Source organism: Mauremys mutica, chromosome 7 (assembly GCF_020497125.1).
Source record: "Mauremys mutica isolate MM-2020 ecotype Southern chromosome 7, ASM2049712v1, whole genome shotgun sequence".
In the NCBI taxonomy this organism is placed as follows: domain Eukaryota; kingdom Metazoa; phylum Chordata; order Testudines; family Geoemydidae; genus Mauremys; species Mauremys mutica.
Genome location: NC_059078.1, coordinates 56618529 through 56641571, shown reverse-complemented (window position 1 = coordinate 56641571; position 23043 = coordinate 56618529). Strand labels below are relative to the sequence as shown.

The following is a 23043-nucleotide window of genomic DNA, read 5'->3' as shown; positions in this document are numbered from 1 at the left end:
GTGGACAAATTGGAGAAAGTCCAGAGGAGAACAACAGAAATGATGAAAGGTCTAGAAACCATGACCTACGAGGGAAGAGGGGAAAAAATTGGGTTTGTTTAGTCTGGAGAAGAGAAGACTGAGAGGAGACATGATAACAGTTTTCAAATACATAAAAGGTTGTTACAAGTCGGAGGGAGAAAAAACGTTTTCCTTAGCTTCTGAGGCTAGGACAAGAAGCAATGGGCTTAAATTGTAGCAAAGGCGGATTAGATTGGACATTAGGAAAAACTTCCTAACTGTCAGGGTCATAGGCGCCGACTCCATGGGTGCTCTGGGGCTGGAGCACCCATGGAAAAAAATTGGTGGGTGCTCAGCACCCACCGGCAGCTCCCTGTGGCCCCACCCCGCCCCCTTGCTCCAGCTTGCCTCCGCCCTTGCCTCCTCTGCGAGTGCACTGCCGCGTCCCACTTCTCCCCCCTCCCTCCCAGTGCTTGTGCCGCGAAACAGCTGATTCGCAGGGCAGGGAGCAGAGGGAACGCGGTGCGCTGGGGGAAGAGGTGGGGCCGGGGCCGGGGTGGGGTGGGGATTTGGGGAAGGGATCCAATAGGGGCAGAGAGGGGGTGGAGTTAGGGCGGTGACTTTGGGGATGGGGTTGGAATGGGGGTGGGGCCAGGTGCAGGGATGGGGTGGAGTTTGGGTGGATTCAGGGGCGGGGGAGGACGCAGGCACCCACTGGTGCCGGAGAAAGTTGGCGCCTATGGTCAGGGTAGTTAAGCACTGGAACAAATTGCCTAGGGAAGTTGTGGAATCTCCATCATTGGAGATTTTTAAGAGCAGGTTAGACAAACACCTGTCAGGAATGGTCTAGTTGTTACTTAGTCCTGCCTTGAGTACAGGGACCTGGACTAGATGACCTCTTGAGGTCCCTTCCAGTCTTACACTTCAACGATTCTGTAATAAACATAAATAATAGTAAAATAATCGGAGCCTTCTTTCTGCCCCATTCCTAAGAAAAGGAGCATTCTGTATGTTCTCCCCTGTCACCTCAAAACCTCCTGACTTTTAGATGGATGGTTGGGGTTTGTCTCCTCTGCTCTAACTTTCCCTCTGACTACTGCTATTCTGCCTTTCCTTGTGCCTCCATTTCTGTTCTCCCCGAATGAATAGCTCCAGTGGCTCTGTTACTGCCAAGAGTTTTCCCAAGGGGCAGCAAAATGAAACTGATCTGACTCTCCTCAGTTTCACTTTTGCCCCCAAGTTCTTAATAGCAGCAGTGATAATGGATTAGATTAGTTTGGTTTCCACTGCTGCAGCTTGGAAAAACCCTGAGCAGAACAGGCCACTGGAGCGGTTTTTTCTGCAGACTTAGGAAGACGTTGTCTGCGTTGGTTTACATTTGGTTTACATCTGGCAAGTAGTCTTCATAACCTTAAGGTCTAGAAATTTCATTTATTTTAACGTAGTGTTTGCCAAAGCCTCCTACCGGCCCCCGTCAGATGGATTTTTTTTAAACCCTATATATGTACGGTAATATTGGCAGGTCTGAATGCGAAGACTTACCACTGCTTTCTCCATTTGCTCATTTCCTTATCTCAGGTGTCATTGACTGGAATATCTTCACCTTTTGTCTCCTGTACAGAGTAAACTCAATTACAGGCATATAATTAAATCAACATTGGGGAGGATAATTGGGATTTCAATGGCCGTATTTCTACGCAGAGCCTACAAGCTGTGATTCAAAATAAGAGTTTAGGTCAGAGGTTCTCACAACAAATTTTTTGGTGGACTCTTGCTGGCGGTTGCTCTGACAGATTTCCGAAAATACTTTAACTTTTGGAAAAACAAATCAAAATGTACATATATATGTCCAAATCATTGTCATTTATTTAAGTAGGCTTTTTTTTTCAGATTCAATAATAAAAATAATGTACAGTTGTCTCTGTTCTTTACTGGATCTATACAGAAACACAAATAAGGTGCTTTACATGTTCTGCTTTTTTTGGTTGATTTTTTTTTTAAAGACTTTTTTTTAAAGACTAGTAAATCTCCTACTGTGAAAAGTTATATTTGTTAATATCACTTTTCACAGCAGACTTATTCAGCCCCGGCAAGCTGGGGGACAAATTAAGCCCTAGATGGGAGGTGGGTAGGGAGGTAGAGAGGGCCAGTGACAATGCGGGGGTGAGGCCAGGGCTGGAGCTCGAAACCCTGCGGCTGGGGGATGGAGCCTGCTGCCACAGGGCCAGAACCTGCCGCCCACTACCCCAGGGCTGAAGCCTGAAGCCCTAGCCCCACCACCCCTGGGAAAGTGGGGAACTCACACTAGTTGCCTACTCCTACAATGTTTGTGGCTCCAGAAGGGGGCAGGGATCTGCTCCTGCTAGGGGAGCAGAGGCTGCTTTGCCGCCGCCCCTCCCATCACCACCCAGGAGGCTGTGGCCACAAGAAAAGCCCTTGGTGGCTGCATGCAGCCACAGTGGCCGCATTTGAGAAATGCTGGTTTCGATTATTTTTCTGGCGTGTTGAGAGGCCTGTGTATAGGAGCAATTTCCAGCTGAGACAAGATGTGTTTCTCCACTAGCTCAGCACAGCAGGGGCTCGATTCACTTCACCTGCTAGAGCGGCTGCCCTGCAAACCAAGTGGCTTCTAGTTCAAAGCTCCAATGTACTGAGTTACTGAGATACAGCTCTCACAGGATGGGGAAGATTCAACTAATTGGTTAAGCCATGTGAGTGCTTGCTGCAAAAAGACAAACGCTCAAGTGAGCCAGGCTGATTTGCTCAGCAGTTTAAGGTTTGTATTTGCATTTGTCCATCAACTCCACTCCAGTCATTCTAAATGCATCCGTTACCTGGGTTCCCCACCTCGCTCACTTCATGATTTCACTCCCCTTGGTCAGTGTCTCGGATACACTCCCTGTGCCCAAATCAAAGTTCCCAAATCAAGGGCACTCAGTATGTGTGTGTAATAATATCTCTCTTCCTGTGGAAGCTAGGGGTTCTGGCTCTTTGCCTGTAGTTCATTTTACATTATGCAGAGCTGTATGCCTTCTGCCTGTGTAGCTCTCAGCCTGCCCTAGCCTGGATTTGGAACACAAAATCAAAATGAGGGACTATAAAACAAAACAGAGGAAGCGTGACGAGATGTGGGATTAATCCCGTTAACATAAATACTGTTCCCTCTAACCTCAGTTTCCTGAGTCAGTGTTTGATGTCTATTTACCGTGAAGACTGAGAACAGCCGGCTAGGATGGGATGGAATCAGATTTGGGTGCAACATGAGGAATGCCCATCGTAATCGGGTGCAGCTGAGGACTACACGCCTCAAGGCCAGCTGCTGGCTATTTCAGCTTTGTTACTGTGAAATCCTATCCTTTAGTCTCATTCCAAAGAAGTGGCATTTGACACCCTCCTTCAGAAATGTGGTTATCTCTGGTTGGTTGTACACTGTTTCCCCTCAGCGGTGGTATTGGCTTTCTGTTCTGTTTTTGGAGGAATAGGGAAGAAAGGCTGTTTGGGAAGGGATGCTCAAACTAACTCAATTTTACATCCATCCCAAACAATATGGGATTATAATGTGGATAAGAAGGTGCAGAACAGAGCTCCTGGAAAAATCTGTCATATTTCACTGTTGTTCGGGGATTTTGTTCTAAAAATCTCTTCACATTTTGCGACATGTTGGGGTCTAGTCAAGCCTACAAGGAAGCCTGTCTAAAGGCAATAGCCCATCAGCACAGTATTACTTTAGATTTAAGACCAGATTTGGCTCTCAGATACATTCGTGCAACTCGCATGGACTTCAGTGAGGGCTGTGCATATGTGGATCTCAGAGCAGAATTCTGACCTATAAACACAATAAGGGTAATGTGATCTAGTGGACTGAGCCTCCTGAAGTCTAATCCCAGGTTGGCTGCTGATTTGCTGTGCAACGGTGGGCAAGTCATTTAATTTTCTGTTTCTCCATCTGTAGAACGAGGATATTTACCCACCTTTGTAAAATGCTTTGAGATCCTTGGATAAGTACAGAGTATTATCTTCCAAAAGAAGGCCAGGCCAAGCAGTATAGATTGCCAAGAACTCACTGCTTCCCCCAGTGTAGCGCACTGGCTTGTGCAAATGACACTGTTTCCTGGCAGTTGATCTCAAGAGAGTATAGGCCCAGTTACATCTGCTGCTTAAAGGAGTTCTCTCTTAGCTCAAGGGGAAGTGCTGGTGGTTTTGGAGCTAAAGGACAAGGTTTCTTGTCCCATCTCCACAGTTATATGCACTTTATCTAGTAATTGTGTCTGTTGTTCAAAGCTCATGGATTTGTTGCCCCATGATGCAAACATTGCTGGATACCATTAACAGTACGTCTTATCAGCTGCAAGCAGCAGCACCTGCCTTTAATTCAAAATCCATGCACCTGGAGCGATTGGTGCATTTTAAATATGTTTAAATGAATAATAAATTTTGACTTGCGCCAAGTAGAGTGAATAAGTAGAGTGAAGAATTCTCTGTCTGATGGATGTAAGTGGTGTCTGGAATCAATTGAAGAATATAGCTTCATATAATCAAAGTGAAATACTGTAGATGTTTTTGGGAAGCTTAGTTACTAGCTCAAAGGAGCTCAGGGCTAAGATCCAGGCTAGTAAGTACTAAGTACTGTAGTGCTTTGTGTTGAGCATACATTGGCTGTCATGCTTAACTCAGTATATTACTTTTGGGGACTGTTTTTGAGTCTAGAGAGCCAGAGCCTAATAAAATCCTTGAGAATAGATCCCTGAGCACCATTTTCAAATTCTCTTTTGCCGAGGAGTCTTTTAGGGAGTGTCTGGGGATGCAGGGCAGTGAACAGGAGCCTGGTTCCTTGCACATGATTCAAATGTCAGAAGAGAGGATCTCAAGAGCTGCAAAGAGGATGTGGGAGAGAACAAGATCCTGTTCTTTTTGGACCTCTGACCTAGCACATAGGCAGACTGCGCAATGTGCAGTCTGGCCAAGCTCAAAATAAAGTATTTGGGTCAGACTTTTCCTCCAGGGATGCTCAGTGCTCAGAATGTTTGTTAGGGAATATTGAGAGAAGGCAAATAATCCTGTACTGGGCTCTGCTGCAGACTTCACCTATGCTTGAATAACAGCTTTCTTCTTGGGACAGACTCATTCTGTTTGATGTCTCTCTTCTTTGTATACAGACATATCTCTCTACTATGAACTATAGAGTGCTTCTTTATTTTCCACTTCTGGGCTCAGCAGGCGTACCGTTTACATGTGCTGTAGGGTGGGTTGCCAGGGGTATTTTGTGGAAAAGACAGCTGTGTTGAGGTTTCTCCCCACCAGAATATGTAAGGATTTTTTTTTTACCGCCTGAAATTGTGATTTTGAAAGGTTTTTGTTGTTGAGTGAAGAGGAAATTGTTCCTGAAGAAGTGTGCGTGAAGGCTGGGCTTATCACAGTGTGCTCTAGCAAGGGGAGACTAGACAGGGATCAATGCAGAAGTGACTGTTTAGGCCTACTGTTGTTGAGACCCTGCCTCCTCAGCAGATGACAGAGAGGAAAATGAGCCTGTCAGTGGTAAACAGTTGGTTTTCCTCTTACCTTGCAGGTTTTGTTTCCTGTGTGTGGCTTTGCCATGTCACTGATACCTACGTTATGATGAGGTTTGCAGTGATCATATTATAAAACACTACTGTCACAGTGACAGGTCAAGCTGTGCTTTAGACTCCTTTTGAACATAGCTTCTGGAGTACAGCTTCACCCCTCTCTGGGTGGGATCACATGCCGCGTGGTCCGTGCCATTCTTAGACTGAATTTCTGGGCTGCACCGCCCCCCTCCACACACCTCGTTTACCAAATGTAGTAACATGACTGGCCCACCTGTGTTTAGCACCTGCTAGCCCTTTTCCTCTGGGCCCAGTGGCGGATGGAAGTAACTCAAAACCAGCTTCTTCAAACAAAATATTATTTATTTAACCAAAGATGAATGTAGCAAGCAGGAAAAAAAAGGGATAAAACAACAAAAGGCCTGTATGCCTGTGTCAGGCCTAAAGTTCATCCTTTCCTTGCCAGTTTGGGTGAGTTCCACTTACCCCAGATGCCCTGCTCCTGGGGGAGACAGGCCCTGCAGCCTTCTCTCCCTTTCTGTCAGAGGCTCATTTCCAGCTGCTGCCCACTCACCTGCTTTCCTCTCTAGTCCGGTGTCTTTACTGGTTTAGTGCCCCTTTTCCCAGGCCAGAGTCCAGGATCAGAATAAACCTTGCCAGCCTGGCTGGAGCCAGCTAGGTGGGCATTCCCAATTAGTAGCTCTCCCATTGTTCCCTTAAGGTACCTCAGCTGTAATTGTTTTGATTCCTGTTTGTTTCCCTGTAACAGCCTCCTTTCATTTAATTCCTTGCAGTCAGGCTGGACAATAGCAAATTGGTAAACACAGATGCCTATGGTAATCATAGAAATAATCCGAATATCTCCCTTATTTTCCATGACTACAATTTTAAAATCAGAGTTGAATCTGAACACACAGGTTACTTTATCACTGCTGATGTTCACAGATGATTTCCTTAGAGACTGGTCTCCCTCTCATTAAATGGAGATGGGTACCACAGGATGTGTCTGTTCTGGAAAACATCACTGCCCCACTGTACCTGGCATCAGTATGTTAAACTAAGCTGTTCTTCCTCTTGGCAGGTGCACAGTGCCCTTTGCTCAGTCTGCTTTTGCTGCAGTATAGCCTGGCTCTTCCTCCAGCTCTGCACACAGCTGCTCAGTGAGGTAAGAGAAAAATGGATGCAACTGTGATCATTTTGGATTGGGTGGTGTGGGGCAAGGGACAGGATGAGAGCAGCCCTCTTCCTGGGATCTTTGGTTTGGCAAGTTGCTGACATGGTCATTTTCTCAGTCTAGGAGATGGTGATGAATTCACCTTTCCCTCATTAGGTCATAATACACTCTGCTCTCCCTTGTCTGTTGCCGTTTGTGAGGTGCCTTAGAGTACAAGTAATGCTTTGCAGTTCTTTAGAAATTCTCGAACATTAAAAAGCTTGCTGGGACAGGGAGTGTCCTTTTGTTCTGTGTTAGTACGGTGTGTAGCACAGTGGATTCCTGGTGTGAGATTGAGGTCCTAGATGCTACTATAATGCACATAATAATATCTCTGTGAAATAGATAAATGTGTACATCATTTTACACCTGGGTAAACTGAGGCATGGCAGGCAGGCAGGCAGGCAGGCAGGCAAGGGGGGGAGGGATAGCTCAGTGGTTTGAGCATTGGCCTGCTAAACCCAGGGTTGTGAGTTCAATCCTTGAGGGGGCCATTTGGGGGAACTGGGGTAAAAATCTGGGGATTGGTCCTGCTTTGAGCAGGCGGTTGGACTAGATGACCTCCTGAGGTCCCTTCCAACCCTGATATTCTATGATTCTATGATACTTAGAAGCCAGTGATAGCATTTTAGCCTGGAACCAAGACTCACTGGATAATGCATCCTTCTTGCAAAACATAAAGAAACTATAACATCCTGGAGTGTGATTCAGCTGTCAATAAGTAATCTTTGCTGTCCTGTCCAATATGCACTTGAAAGTCGGAATGCTTTGTGCCAGAGCTGTTCAAGGGGACATTGAAAGGCTGCAGTTGGCCTCTCCAGAGTGTACCCATAACTGTGTTTTTAGTGACAGTTAGCTGTAAATTCAAAAGCAAATCTGGTCTTTGTGTGTAATGATTCACATCTATCCACAATTTGATGGGAACAATTGTCCACATATTAAGAGAGCTAACACATGCTCCATTGTATGAACTGCATCTGTGTTCCAGCTCTTCCCAGGTGTAGGTGAATCCCGTTCTTTGAAGGCAGAGTACGGTACATACACAAATGTATAATGTTGAACAGAAGCTGGGGACGAAGTGAAGCCAGCTGTGCTCTGGATGCAGAGGGAACAACTGGCTGCCTGGTGTAAGGCACAGACTAATCCAGACACAGCACCAAGCACCCAGGAGAGGTTTTTGGTAGGAAGGGGTAATGTCTCACTGCCAGACTGTTGGAGCCTCTTATGTTTTTTTCTCACTCACCCTCCAAATCTCCTCAATTATCTTTCTTTCTCCTTCCCTTCTGCTCTCCTCCTCCCTCCTCCATTGTCTACCCATTATTCAGAAGGTAGCACACAGTGGCTGATAGGAATATATTATAGAGAAGAGGTGGGCTGAGGACTATGAAAGAGTTAATGGTCCTACATGGCTGCTGGAGCCAGCTCCAGCCAGTGGTGTTGGAATAGCAGATTGAGGGGTAATTTCAGGTTGGTTTCGGGGAACAGTAGAGATAAGAGATTATGACTGATATCTCCCCAGCACTCCCTCAGCTGCTTATCAGCATGATATTTAGGGCTGTGTGTTTGTGACCTGAAAAGGATGTTCTAGCACAGGGTTTCCAGCCCTGTGGGCCTGCTCCTCTCATATCTCCTTGTACTGCAGTAATTAATATAATACAATCACTGAGAAGGGGGTGTATTAGAAGAGGAGATGCAGGGTCACACATCTTGGTTTGGTTTGCGTGCAGCCCTTTTCGTATTTAATGTCCATACCTGTTTCCAAGTTGGGCTGGTCAATGCTGGGAAATAAAGCCATGTTAGCACACATGTTTAACACTCTGTGGAGAGGTTAGCCATGACCAGCTCACATAATTTTAAAAGATGACAGTCCTTGTGTACACTAAGTGCTAAGTTGTGCGTTACAACCCAATGTCATTTCCCAGAGTGGCAAGCCCTTAGATCTCCCTGCTGTCTTGGAGACTTGCTTAATGAGCTCCCTGGCATGCAGTAGTGACATTAACTAGCCTTGGTGGTGGCTGCTAGCCAAATCTCCCTGTGCTACCTTTTTATTGCATTTCATGCTGGCTAACCACTATTCGAGGAGCTGGTCAGTCTGTGTCTTTACCCAGAGTGTCTCTTAGCATCACAGGTAACAGTATGGGAGAACTATAATCTCAGCATCTCCCAGCAGGATGGTGGTTCCTAATCACTGGTACTTAAAATTCTGAGCCCTGGTGTTTTGCCTCAACAAACTTCTCACTCACTTATGCCTTCTGTAAAGTACACTGGCTCTTGGGCTGATCCCGATCCCAGTGTTATGCAGAAGAGGAGGGATGTCATCACTGGGTACAGGAGAAGGGAGAGCAAGGCCATGGTCAGATGGTACAGCCAATTCCGTAGTTGGGTAATGGGTATAGTGGCCTGAAAAGGTTGAATCCTAGCATTAGGTAATGGTGTATGGAAGGTGTACTGGTTGTGAGGGTAGCTTGGAGGACTTCCAGCCCCATCCTCTCCGCAGCAGTGCTGTAGTAGGAGTATAATTCCCTTCTTCCTTCTCCCTCTTTGCTGTGTCGCTCTTTCCCCTTCCCTCCCTTTCCATACTCTGCCCTCATGATTGTATCTGAAACTTTAAAGTAACAGCATAAAAACCCGTCCAAATCTCGATAACTTTAATAGAGCAAAAGTGGGATGGGAAGGAGCCTTGTTCGTGCGTTTTTGTTACCAGACGTGATTTGACGGCTAAGACTAAAGAGAAACTTTGGTGAGTACGGCGACTTCCCGTGTGTGGGGAATAAGAGAGAGAAAATTGTCAGTTGAAAACAGCAGGAGCTGCATTAGCAAATACAAATGAAACAGATGGCTGAGATGCTGCAGCTGTCGCTTAGAATCTCCTGGAAGATCTTTAGTTTGGAGCTGCAGGAGACTGTTTTAAAAGGAGTAATGAAAACAACAATACAAACTTTAAGTTCAGCATCACCAGAAAAAAATAAAGGCATCCACTTGAATGAGATGAAATTCACCAGGCACTAATTCTTTCTTCACCTTGCAAATCTCAGAGCTATGGAATTTAGTACTGTGTCAGATATTGCAAGTACATGTTATAGATTGTCATACAGTAGACTTGCCTGGTTACTTAGTAATATTCTTTCTGTACTTCCATGTGAGAGACCTAGTCTCTGGCAGATACTGCTAGAGAAGGGGAATATTGTACCTCCCATCACACCATTGTGATCTTCAGCCGGCTGTTTTTAAAGACCTATGGATGCTCAGGAAAAGCTTTTGAAAATATTTTATTTAGAAACAATTCTTCTTTTATTACAGTGTTTCACTAGGGATCTTAAAGTTCTGATTGAGGAGGCATTTTCATGTAAAGCACATAAAAACAGAAACACATTACAAATTTAGCCTTCAGGTGATGTTTTTCAGGCTCGTTTCTATCTCAAAGGTGATTCTCTTCCCGCCTCCCCCATGTGTGAAAAAAATTACAACATTGCTTTTGAGTATTGTGGTTTCATCACAGTAGGAAAAACTGAAATTTTAGTGGTGAGGAGATTTTTTTTTTAACGTTACTTTTTGGAACCAAAAGAGGCTTATTTTCAGATTGGCAGTGCATTTTGTCCTCAGTGAAGACTAACTGTTTTGTCGTAAAGGCCATAGATAGTAGTAAAGACCTGCATGCAGTCTTTGTGTGTATCGGATGATCTGCACGTTAAAATACATACAGCTTCATTTGAATTCTTCATTGCACGTTCAGACAAATGGCTTTGATTGCAGAAACACGCTCCCAGACAAACTGATTGATCACCTGTTCATAGTGTTTTGTTCCTTATGTTTTGGGGGAGGAGGGGTTATATAAAAATTTGTTAATGTGTTATGGTTGAGCTTTTAAACATTATTTAAAATTCAGGAAATTCTGAGTTATGGTTATGTAACTGCCCCCATTGCGCACGTTTAGTTTTTCTTTATTGCTGTGTATTTTTTTCCAGATTATATCATTTCCTTACCATAAATATATCTAAGTGCATATAAAACAAAAGCATAAAATCTATTCCTGAAATCATCTATACTTACAAAATGTTGGGGCTGCTGAAAGAACTCCTTTCCCTCGCCTCCTCCCACCCCCCCCAAAATATCTCTTCCCATTTAATTATTGAATTCACCCTTCTCCCTGCCCTGCCACATATTGCTTGAATAAATAGACACACTGTAATGTGCTCTGAAGGTCAGCGAACCTGGCCTCTATTGGACAAAGTGTGGGGTGGGGAGGAGTGAGTTCTGGAGTCAGGGACCACTCACTGAGAAATATTTGCTCCCAGATGGCTAAATCTGGGCACTACCCACTCCAGAGACCTCACTGATCATAACTGTTCCGTAAGAGTTTGAAGGGGAAATATAGTCTCAAAGGTAGCCAGGACACAAACCATAAAGACGTTGTGGATCAAAACCAGCACCATGAACATCTTTCCTGCTGGGGTGGCTGGAGTCTTGCAGCCTTGACCCATCCCACTATCAAGGCTGTGACCAGTGAAACAACAGGTAGAGGTGAACCTGGCACCACTTCGGCAGGCTGCCTGTCATGTGCTAGCATGCTTTCCTGTAAAATGCATTCTCAATAATAGGGGCATTAGTCACTCTCAGCATGCTGTCAGGATCCTTCCCTCGCCTCACGTCAGGGTTATACATTGGGCACTTGAGTTCTGGTAGCTGTGGCAGTCATATCTTTGAATTTCTTTACCTTTTACCTCGTGCTCCAGAGGTACAGGGAGGGCAAAAAACAGTCTTTCAGGTTTCTCCTCCAGCCAGTCAAGGCTTTTAAAATTTTTTTAAGGGACTTAATCAACGTGAGCATATGACCCACACTTACTGGGAATTCCTTGTTCATGGTGAATAATTGCAATCTCCGATCCCCATCACGAATGGGATTCAACATGTTACTTGTACCTGTCAGCATGTGCAGTCCTAGATATCTAAGGGCATCACAGACCTGTTGCTCAATCTCTGGTGGCTGAATGCCACTTGTTCCTCTAAGAAGTTGGGCGCCAACCGCTTGGGAGTCACATAACTAGTTAGCATGCCAGAACCTTGTTTGTTATCAGGATTAACCAGACAAATGGCTCCACTGTGCATCAGCATATAACTGCCTTTCCTCTGCACCCCCAGCCAGCTAATTTCTTATTTAGTGCAAAAGAGCTGGATGGTGGGAGAGAGACACAGAGTAGCTGTAGAAGAAGTGGATGGCTGGTCTGAGGTCTGGTCTACACTAGGACTTTAATTCGAATTTAGCAGCGTTAATTCGAACTAACCGCTCAACCGTCCACACCAGGAAGCCATTTAATTCGAACTAGAGGGCTCTTTAGTTCGAATTTGGTACTCCACCTCGACAGGTGGAGTAGCGCTAAATTCGACATGGCTAGCTCGAATTAGGCTAGGTGTGGATGCTAATCGAACTTAGTAGCTCCGGGAGCTATCCCACAGTGCACCACTCTGTTGACGCTCTGGACAGCAGTCCGAGCTTGGATTCTCTGACCAGCCACACAGGAAATGACCCGGGAAAATTTGAATTCCTTTTCCTGTCTGTGCACTTTGAATCTGACGTCCTGGCTGGACATCGGGGCGAGCTCCGCAGCACCTGCAACGATGCAGAGCTCTCCAGCAGAGGAGTTCATGTTATCTGTGAATAGAAAGAGGGACCCAGCATAGACTGACCAGGAACTCTTGGATCTGATCAGAGTGAGGGGCGAGGAGTCTCTGCTTTCGGAGCTGCGCTCCAAAACACGGAATGCAAAGACCTACGAGAAGGTCTCCAAAGCCATGAGAGACAGAGGATACAGGCGGGATGCAACGCAGCGCCGCGTGAAAATCAAGGACCCCAGAGAAGGCTACCAAAAAATCAAAGCGGCAAACGGACGCTACGGAGCCTGCCACCACTGCCCCACCAGTGACCGTGGACTCTGACGATGGGACAGTGTCGACGGCCAGTTCCTCGGTGATGTTCGCGAACGGGGAAGATGAGGAAGGGTTTGTGGAGGACGAGGCAGGCGAGAGCGCTTACAACGCTGGTTTCCCCGACAGCCAGGATCTATTCATCACCGTCACGGAGATCCCCCAACAACCCTCCCCGGCCATTAACCCGGACCCTGAATCAGGGGAAGGAGCAGTCGGTAAGTGCTGTAACCATGTTAACTTTTATTCTTAATATAACAGGAATCTTAACTCTGTGAAAAGGAGGGCCCTCTAGATATGGGGATAGAACAGAAATCATCCTTGGAGATCTCCACGAAGCTCTCCTTGCGTTAATCGAAAAGCATCAGCAGGAGGTTCCTGGGGAGAGCTGCCTTATTGGGTGCTCCGTGGTAGCACAGTTTTCCGCGTGAGGCTTTCATGAGGAACTCAGGGAGCACTGCCTCCCCGAGCACGGCTGCATCGGGCCCTGGTTCGTGCTAGCTTTCACGCAGCATGCGCTCTCTATCTCCTTCAGTGACCCTCCTCAGGGTGATCTCGCTCGGAGACTCCTGCATCTAATTAGGGTAATTACTGTAATTTTACGCCTGGTCCAAAGTATTTTTAAGAAATCTACGGACAGACGGCATAGCACAGACTCAGCACGCAGCTGCGTGACGAGCGTAACGGAAAGCCAAAGAATATAATGGACGCTCATGGAGGGAGGGGGGAATGAGGACGCAAGGTATCCCACAGTTCCTGCTGTCTCCGAAAAGTATTTGCATTCTTGGATGAGCTCCAAATGCTTCTAGGGCCAAACACAGTGTCTGCGGTGGGTCAGGGCATAGTTCGGCAATTTGCGCACACACCCCACCCACCACCAGAAGTGAAAACAATCCTCTGTTGACTCTTTTACATGTCACCCTATCTTTACTGAATGCTGCAGATAGATGCGATGGTGCAGCACTCAACACCAACATCCTTGCTCCCCCCACGCTATGGATGGCTGATGGTACAATAAGATGGAAATCCATCCTCATCATCAGCCTATTGGCACATGGGGAAGTGCAAAAGGGCTGGTAACCATGCCGACTAGTATCAGTAAGGTCAATCAAGGGCGCCTGTCCCTAATTTTTGATGGCTGATGGTACAATATGGCTGGTAACCGTCCTCATCATTGCAACAGGGGGCTGAGCTCCATCAGCCCCCACCCTTCATTGTAAATAAAAGATTCAATTGCCCCTGGACTAGCAGAGGGATGATGGGCTCCTTCATCCACACTCCTTAATGTCCTGCCTGGACTATCATTGCAGCTGGAGGCTTCCTTCCAGTCATTTCTCACAAACAAGTCACTGTGTCTTATTCCTGCATTCTTTATTACTTCATCACACAAGTGGGGGGACAATGGTATGGTAGCCCAGGAAGGCTGGGGTAAGAACGGAATGAACAGGTGGTGGTGTTGCAGGAGCACCCCCTGTGAATAGCATACAGCTCATAATTTATGCAGGATCAGACACAGAGCAGCTGTGCTCTCTGGTTCTATGATACAGTGGTTCTCTAGTACACTTGCCCATAATCTAGGCAGGACTGATTCTATTTTTAGATACCAAAAAGGAGGGATTGACTCAGGGAGTCATTCCCAATTTTTGCTTTTGCGCCCCTGGCTGCTCGGCCAGGGGCACTTATGACAGCCCCAAATGGGGCAGTGCAAAAGGACAGGTAACCATACCCATCTTATTACCATCTTATTACCAATTTATGGTATGGTAGATGGTACAATATGGCTGGTAACCATCTCTGCTGTCATGCAAAAGCAAAAGCATGCTGCTGTGTAGCGCTGCTGGCCCGCCTCTGTCAGCGGCATCTAGTACACATACACAAAAGGCAAAACAGTGTCCATGGTTGCCACGCTATGGCGTATGCCAGGGCAATTCTGGGAAAACGGTCTTGAAATGATTGTCTGCCGTTGCTTTCCCGGAGGAAGGAATGACTGGCGACATTTACCCAGAATCCACCGCTAAAATGATTTCTGCCCCAGCAGGCACAGGGGTCTCAACCCAGAATTCCCAGAGACAGCCTAGACTCAGTTAATTGTTCGCAAAAATGTATCTTTGCAAGGAATTCACTCCCTGTTTCCCATCTCACAGCTTCCACTGTCTCCAGACCTGCCACAGCATCCCCCTCGCAGAGGCTGGCGAAGATTAGGCGGCGAAAGAAAAAGACAAGGGACAAGATGTTCGAGGAACGTATGGGCTGCTACCTAGCAGAGGCGGACCAGCAGAGCCAGTGGAGGGAGACCGTCTCTCTGTGCCAGCGCTCACACAGCGAACGGGAGGAGAGGTGGCGTGAGGAAGACAACCAGGCGACTGAAACAATGCTTGGACTAGTGAGGGAGCAAACGGACACGCTCAGGCGCCTTGTGGATGTTCTGCAGGACCGCAGGAGGACAGAGCCCCCCTGCAGTGTATCTGCAACCGCCCTCCCCCGCCACAAAGTCCCATACCCCCCTCACCGAAAATAATCAGGAGGAGGGGCGGCCGGGGACGTGAATACTGTCACTGCACCACAGCACAGTGCTCAAGTACCCAAAAGCTCTCATACCCTACAGTTGCCGAAGTCCTTCACTTCCAGACTCACAGTAGTCCCAATCCCAGTCCCATCCCCTAACTGTCTACTTAATTAATAAAAATGATTTGCTGTTAATTACTGTTTCCGTTATGTTTTTTCAAAGAAGACTGTGTTCGAATGGGGGGCGTGGGGAAGGGGGTGGTTAATTGCATAGGACAGTCACCTTTCCCAGGGTACAGACACGGGGGCAGGATCAGCAGCGGGTCTCACACACGGTGCAGTCAGTAGTCAACCTGGTCGGTTTTTGGAGGTGGTTTCCAGGATCTGTGTGGGCGGGGGAGATGTGACTTTGCAGCGGGGGAGGGCGGTTACAGATCTTATACAGCGGTCCTTGTCCTGGACCGCTGAGTCACGCAGCTGAGGAATCTGTATCCGTCCTCCTCCACCACAAGGTCACATATCCGCCCGCACACAGAATTCCATAAAGAGGGATGGCAGGCTCCGTTGAAAGAAGCCTTCCGGCACTGCGGACCGCTCTAGGAGCAGGAGCCTGTCATTCCTTGAGTTTAGAGGCGGTCTTTACATCACCGCACACCCTAGCCAGCACAGTCTGCGTCCCAGTTTCAACCCTTTCACGAAAAGTCATGAATAAAGAAACCTTTGTTAAGTAATAATGGGACATGTATTTTATTTTTACACGTGTGCTGGAAGTGGGGGTAACGGGGTGAACGGGGTATGTAACCGAAGAGGAGAGTCAACAGTCAGTGGGTAAAGAAACAGGGGCAGGTTCAGCTTCTCTGTAAAGAAACTGAACAGTCACAGGTCACGCTGCTCGCTGCTCGCTGGTATTTGAAGAGTTCCTTGTCGCTGTCCCAGGCGCCTGTATAGGGCTTCATGAGCAAGTGCATTAGCGGGCAGGCTGGGTCCCCGAGGATGACTATAGGCATCTGCACATCCACAACAGTTATTTCGTGGTCCGGGAAGAAACTACCTTCCTGCAGGCGTCTGAGCAGCCCACAGTTCCTGAAAACACACGCATCATGAACCTTGCCCGGCCACCCGACGTTGATGTTTGTAAAACGTCCCCTATGGTCCCCCAGTGCTTGCAGCACCATTGAAAAGTAGCCCAATTTCTCAGCAGCTGACTGTGGAAGACGTGGACGATAAAGTGCGAGGAGGAGAAAACGGCGATGATCGCAGCGGGCTCCGTGCTTGCAGTGCTGTGGCGTCCGCGCTGTCACTGACCAGAAAAGTGCACGAACAGATTCCCCGCAGGCGCTTTCACGGAGGGAGGGAGGTTGTGATTGACGGTTCAATGACGACACTTACCCAAAACCACCCTCGACACATTTCTCCCCCCAGCAGGCATTGGGGGCTCTACCCAGCATTCCAATGGGCAGCGGGGAGTGCGGGAACTGTGGGATAGCTTCCCACAGTGCACCGCTTCCAAAGTCGACGCTGGCCCCGTGAATGTGGACTCAGAAATTCGAATTAGTGTATTTAGTATGGATACACAAATTCGACTTCATAAGGTCGAATCCACAAATTCGAACTAAGTTGATTCGAAATAGTCTTGTAGTGTAGACAAGGCCTGATAAAGGCATAGAAAGGGAACGAGAAAAATGTTGCTGCTCCAACTCAGAATTGGGGAGGGGAGAGAAGATGATGCACTCGCTGTTTGCTGTCTGACAAATGGAGAGGGGCCTAAAGTGAAGCTCAGAGGGAGGCAATGACAAGTGGCTGCAGGGAGGACTAGGAGTTGGACCCCATAACATTTCAGGTCATCTGCATCCCTGGAAAGAAACAGTGCAAACAGACTGAAGAGAGGCCAAAACGGGGATATGTGCAGGGAGAAGAAAGGAAGACACGCATGCAGAAACACAGGGCAAGGACAGCTGTGGTTCTAAAAGTGTACAGCATCATGTTTTCCCACTGAGTGAGCTGCAGGCAATCATTAACTTCACTAGTTAAAATACAGTTTCTACCAAATGTCCATATGCTATCCTTGATCTTTGTGCAAACCTTCTTTGATATCAGTAGGAGTGCGTCTGGGGATTGAGGATACTACATGGCTCTCGCTTTGGAGACAGCTCCCAGCTCCAAATTAAAGATGTAATTCAGCCTACTCCACAGACTGATGATATGCCAGCTGTATGCCATTTGAAAGAGAGCTAAGATTCCAAACTTTCACATGGTAGAAAGTGGTAATCTCCAGCTCTAGAACCTTAAGGATACCCTCTAACATTCAGAATTCAGGTAGGTTGGGAGGGGAGGGAAAATGAGATTAAAAATTAGAATCAGGTGGCTTTATTTTTATTTTTTTAAAGGTCCAGTATCTTGCATCCTACAAAGGCAAGGAAATACTTTCTGAGTGAAAGTGGGAATGCTCAGCTTTCCAGTGGGATAAAGCGTTTATCTTTATCCCTGCTAGTTCACAAGATATCATACTTTTTAACTATGCCAGACTTGCATTGGTTTGAACTCTGTTGGTTTTTTTTTGTTTTTGTTTTTACACTAGTCCAGGAGTGACTGTAGCAGGTCCCAAACCTTGGGCCAGTGTCCTCCTCAGACCCTACAGTACAGTCAAATATGTTTTAGAGACCAATTTCTGAGATGAGGTTAAGGTCAGAATAGCAGCTGTAAATTAATCTGCACTGTCATACACACCTAGTGAATATTTTAGGTGTGATACAGTATTATATTGAGTAGGTCTGGTATTTGTGTTGCGGATTATACAGCATTCTTATGGTAAAAACTGCATCATGCAGTATGTGAATTACTTGCTATTAATAACTTTGTATTTGCTTAGATAATAGTAGATGGGGGATTAATTTTTAGGTTTTTTTTAGTGAAGGTTTAGCTTGTTTTTTTCCAGTGAAGGCAACAGGATACACCTGTCTAAGCTGCGATAATGGATTAAACCTTCCTTCATGTGGAAAACAACTTTCCTTTATTGTAAAATCATTTACTTCCCTGAACTGTAGTAGCTTCAGTCTTTGAAATCAGAGCTCCAAGATTCCAGATTCAAACTGTCTCATGCAGGGGCCTGAACTGACTGGGTGCATGGGGAAATACATAGCTAATTTGTAATCTTCCACAGATGTGAAATACATCTCTGCCCTAGTGATAAGCTGTGGTGCATAACTTTGGTGCTGTGGGTATTAGAATATCCTATGCTTCTGCTGACAGATGTGGTGAGGGTCCTTTCCAGAAGGAATTACGGAAATCTGCTGGAGAAAAGACTCCCTAGGATGTGGGAGACAGGGAGTGTTTAAATTTGGAAAAAAAGTGGCTGTTTGGAACTGGAGCATTGGGACTTATTTCTGTCAGGTTGCAGCTGCAGTGAAGTCTGGTGGAATCTCAGGGCAGATGTGGGACAGTGGTTAGAGGTTGAAGCTGGCTAAGTTCTCAAGAATTTGTGTGTTACCTTGTTGCCATGGGAAGGGCTTTGACTGACTCCTTTCCATGTGCAGAAGTGGTCCTTTGATTGCAGGCATGACTGGAAGGTTTAATATGTTGGTTTCATCTTTGTGTCTCTTTTTCTTCTTTTTCTCTGGAAAGATTAGAAATGCTGTGAGATGTTCTTGGTTCCTTCCCTTCCATTAACAAGCCCTCAGGTGATATGATTTGGTTTATGCTTCTAACAAGACGATCATGGGGAAAAGCAGAATGTAAATGCTTTACTGCTGATGGCTGTAGGCCCACCAAACCAGCACAGAATGATGCTAGAAATGACTAGGAGAAGGGGAGAGATGGCAACCCAAGACACTGGGAAGCCTGGTGTGGGAGGCACCTTGTTCTGCCTTTCTATGGGAAACAAATACAATTGGATGTTGTCTAGTGTTTTAAATTACTTGAGGGGAGTGTGGAGGGTAAGCTGGGTAGAAAAAAATACTTAGCGGCTTTGGAGGGCATAGTTGGGACCAATGCAAAGCTGAATATGACTCTTGTACTATACCATGAATGAACTAGATCCTTGTACAAGAATGAATGTCCCTGCCAGCTGTATAAATCATATATAATCAATCATTTACTACTGTCAGTATTCTGTATTCTTTGTTAAAGGAGACACGCGCAATTACAGTTGGCAGCACTTACTTGACAAATGCATTATCTTCATTCTTACGATCCTTCTGATTTCACTGCCAAAACCAAATAGAACTGTCTGTAGTGCTGAGAAGATCCTACTTAGACCACCCCAGAGCTTGGGTTACCTCTGACAAGGTTCTTGTTTGGTTTGCATAAATTGAAGAAACATGCAGAGAGTTGGGGGTGTGGAAACACTACATGTTCATCATATGTAGACTTGGCAGAATTCAATTTGGATTTCTTTTATAATTTTGACTGATAATGTTAGTGTTAAATTTAAGCATTTTTAGATTTTTATCAATTTTAAATTTTCACAGCTGGGGGAAATTAGGAGGGGTCAGACAATAATTATTGAATGACAGTTGATGTTGCGAGTCAAAAAGTTAAAAGTTCATAACCATTAAAATGCAATTTGTCAACATCATATGTCAGTGTATAAAGTAAATAGCCTAAAATCAAACTCTAATAAGTTTTCAAGAATCATTTTTGTTACGTTGTCTATCTGTACATTTTGATGATTATTAGTGGAAATTTTTTCTGTCCGTTTGTATGTGTACGTACAGTGAAATCAATGTTTATCTACATTTACTGATAAAAATCGAATCCTTCCAACCCTAATCGGGTGCTTGTAAGCAACACAGCACTTAGCTTTGATCTACATCTAAAAGTTTTGCCAGCATAGCTATGTCAGTTAGGAGCGTGAAAAAATCAAACCCAAACCAACACAACTATGCCAGCAAAAGCCCTAGTGTAAACATAATTATGCTGACTGTCTCTCCAGTAGGGGGGTTTACTGATCTAGCTATACTGGCTAACTCTTTCTAGTATAGAGAGGACCTTATTGATAATACTGAGAGCCTCTTACAATAGAGGAGAGGCACAACACAAAGGGTTTACAGACATAAATTAAGCCTCACAACACACCTGTGAAATAAGTCATGCTTCTGGCTTATCAGTGTCCCGTATCTCTTTTTTTAATATGAGATTTTTTTGTGAGAATGGGAGAATTAGACTTTAGGTAGGAGCAAACATCCTGATGTAACAGTTGCATTGATAAGACTTTGCTAGTCTATTGGAATTCCCTGCTGTCATGCAAGATGCTTGAGATGACTTGTCAAAATCAGTGCTTCAGAGCATTGGATGCTTATTAGTTGCTGATATCATCTAACCTTAATAAACACAAGGAGTCGGTACTGTGTACTGCTTGCACTTGGCAATTCTTCCTCTCTGACAAATTTGACAGAATCTGAAGCCATTTTTCGGATGTGTGGCATTCTCATTGACGTTTTTCAACTACAATGTTCCATCGTATTCTCCTTAGAGCTCCAACAGGCCGTGCTGCTTATATTCAGTTAAGGGCTCTTACAGGGAATGGGAAAGAGAAGCAAAAAGCAAAACTATAGCTGTTATTACATATACACACACCCAAAAAAACAACTATGTTAAAAGAACATTATTGAGGTTTCAGAGTCAAGCACTCAGAAGTTGGGAAATATCAGAATTAAGGTTTCCCTTGCTGCTTTAATTTGGCCCTCCTTGTGAGTATCTATTATAATACCATTTTGAATTATATGATCACATTCCATTTTTTCCACTCCGTCCCTCATGGACTAAGGAGTCTGAGGCTCTGCACTTCACCAGGACATGGATTTGGGTTTTTTTCTGTAGTGGCAACAAACATCAGTTTTTGACTCTTAGTAGCTTTCGGGGCAGCAGAGCCTTGGTGCTTTATTTGTCTGTAAAGCCCCATGTTCACAAGGATTTTATATAAAGAACAAATTTAGGAGTAATTTTAGCCAAATTGTGCAATTTATCCTTCTTCCCCAGCTCAGGTGTTGAAGAGGAATTGGTTTTCTTAACAAGACACCACACTCAAGTTCACATTGCACAGGGAGGGAGTCAGTGTTGAAAAGCTGGCCTGGGCCCAGTAAAATCTGGGAAGGGATGGAGACATCTGGGCTGACAATGTTCCTTGTGGGCCTAACCCCTCTTGTTTGTGAAACTAAATTTCAATAACTGCTCTGCAGTGTGATCAGTGTCTCTACTCCCAGGGCTGCTTGATCTGTTAACAGTATTTTTGTGCTGTTTCTGTGGCAATAGCATGCTCTTTTTTCCTCATGATGATTGTTGCTTTGAGGATTGAACTTGTAGAAAATGCTTGGCCTTGTTGTCCCCCACCAAGCATTCCACTAGCCTGGGAGTCTGCAGCTGGGAGGGGTGGGATGGGGGGAATGTGACCACTGGCAGAATTGTTGTGATCACAAAGTGGTGGTGGAAGGAACTAGCCCTGTGGTTTTTAATGTTAATAAGATTGTTGTAAGTGTTGGCTTGTCCCTAACTGTGTTTGTTAGCCAGGGCTTGGGACTTTGGAGTTACAGTCAGCCATTTCAGGTTCTGCCTGTACTCTTGTAACTGCGTATGAGACACTTTCCCCGAGACACATACATGCATAGTGACAGGCCCAGACCCACACTCTTTTGTATGGTTTCAGAGTAGCAGCCGTGTTAGTCTGTGTCCGCAAAAAGAACAGGAGTACTTGTGGCACTCTTTTGTATGTCTGCTTGTAGATGGTGTTTTGCAAACTACAATACCCACCTGCTGAAGTGAAAAAACAGATTGACAGAGCCAGAAGAGTACCCAGAAGTCATCTACTACAGGACAGGCCCAACAAATTAAATAACAGAACGCCACTAGCCGTCACCTTCAGCCCCCAATTAAAACCTCTCCAGCGCATCATCAAAGATCTACAACCTATCCTGAAAGATGATTCCTCACTCTCACAGATCTTGGGAGACAGACCAGTCCTCGCCTACAGACAGTCCCCCAACCTGAAGCAAATACTCACCAGCAACCGCACACCATACAACATAAACACTAACCCAGGAACCTATCCTCGCAACAAAGCCCGATGCCAACTCTGTCCACATATCTATTCAAGTGACACCATCATAGAACATAATCACATCAGCCATGCCATCAGGGGCTCGTTCACCTGCACATCTACCAATGTGATATATGCCATCATGTTTCAGTAATGCCCCTCTGCCATATACATTGGCCAAACCGGATAGTCTCTACGCAAAAGAATAAATGGACACAAGTCTGACATCAGGAATTATAACATTCAAAAAACCAGTGGGAGAACACTTCAACCTCTCTAACCACTCAGTGACAGACTTGAAGGTGGCAATTTTGCAACAAAAGAACTTCAAAAACAGACTCCAAAGAGAGACCGCTGAACTTGAATTAATATGCAAATTAGATACAATTAACTTAGGTTTGAACAGAGACTGGGAATGGTTGGGCCATTACACTAATTGAATCTATTTCCCCATTGTAAGTATCCTCACACCTTCTATGGGTCATCTCGATTATCACTTCAAAAGTTTTTTTTCTCCTGCTGATGATAGCTCATCTCAATTGATTGGCCTCTGACAGTTGGTATGGCTACTTCCACCTTTTCATGTTCTCTGTATGTTTAAATATCTTCTTGCTGTATGTTCCAGTCTATGCATCTGATGAAGTGGGCTGTAGCCCACGAAAGCTTATGCTCAAATAAATTTGTTAGCCTCTAAGGTGCCACAAGTACTCCTGTTCTTTTTATTGATTCTTATGAAACTTATCCCAGTTTGCAAGGAAAAGCAGGCAGTACTGTATGCTCCCATCTATCCCAGTAAAAGGCATTTATTA

General features: G+C 45.5%; 1 protein-coding gene across 6 annotated transcripts in view; it reads left to right on the top strand.

Annotated features, from left to right (window-relative positions):
• The window catches only part of NDST2 (N-deacetylase and N-sulfotransferase 2), a 271555-nt gene that overhangs the window by 100390 nt on the left and 148122 nt on the right, over nt 1-23043 (top strand). For 3 of the 6 annotated variants that reach the window (XM_045023115.1, XM_045023106.1, XM_045023096.1), the window contains exon 3: nt 6646-6729. The exons of 1 other annotated variant lie outside the window; for it this stretch is intronic. The gene's annotated coding sequence lies outside the window, so the exon portion shown is untranslated. Of the gene's footprint in view, nt 1-6645; nt 6730-17334; nt 17521-23043 lie in introns of those variants that run through there. 2 more of the 6 variants (XM_045023109.1, XM_045023105.1) reach the window with 1 other exon arrangement.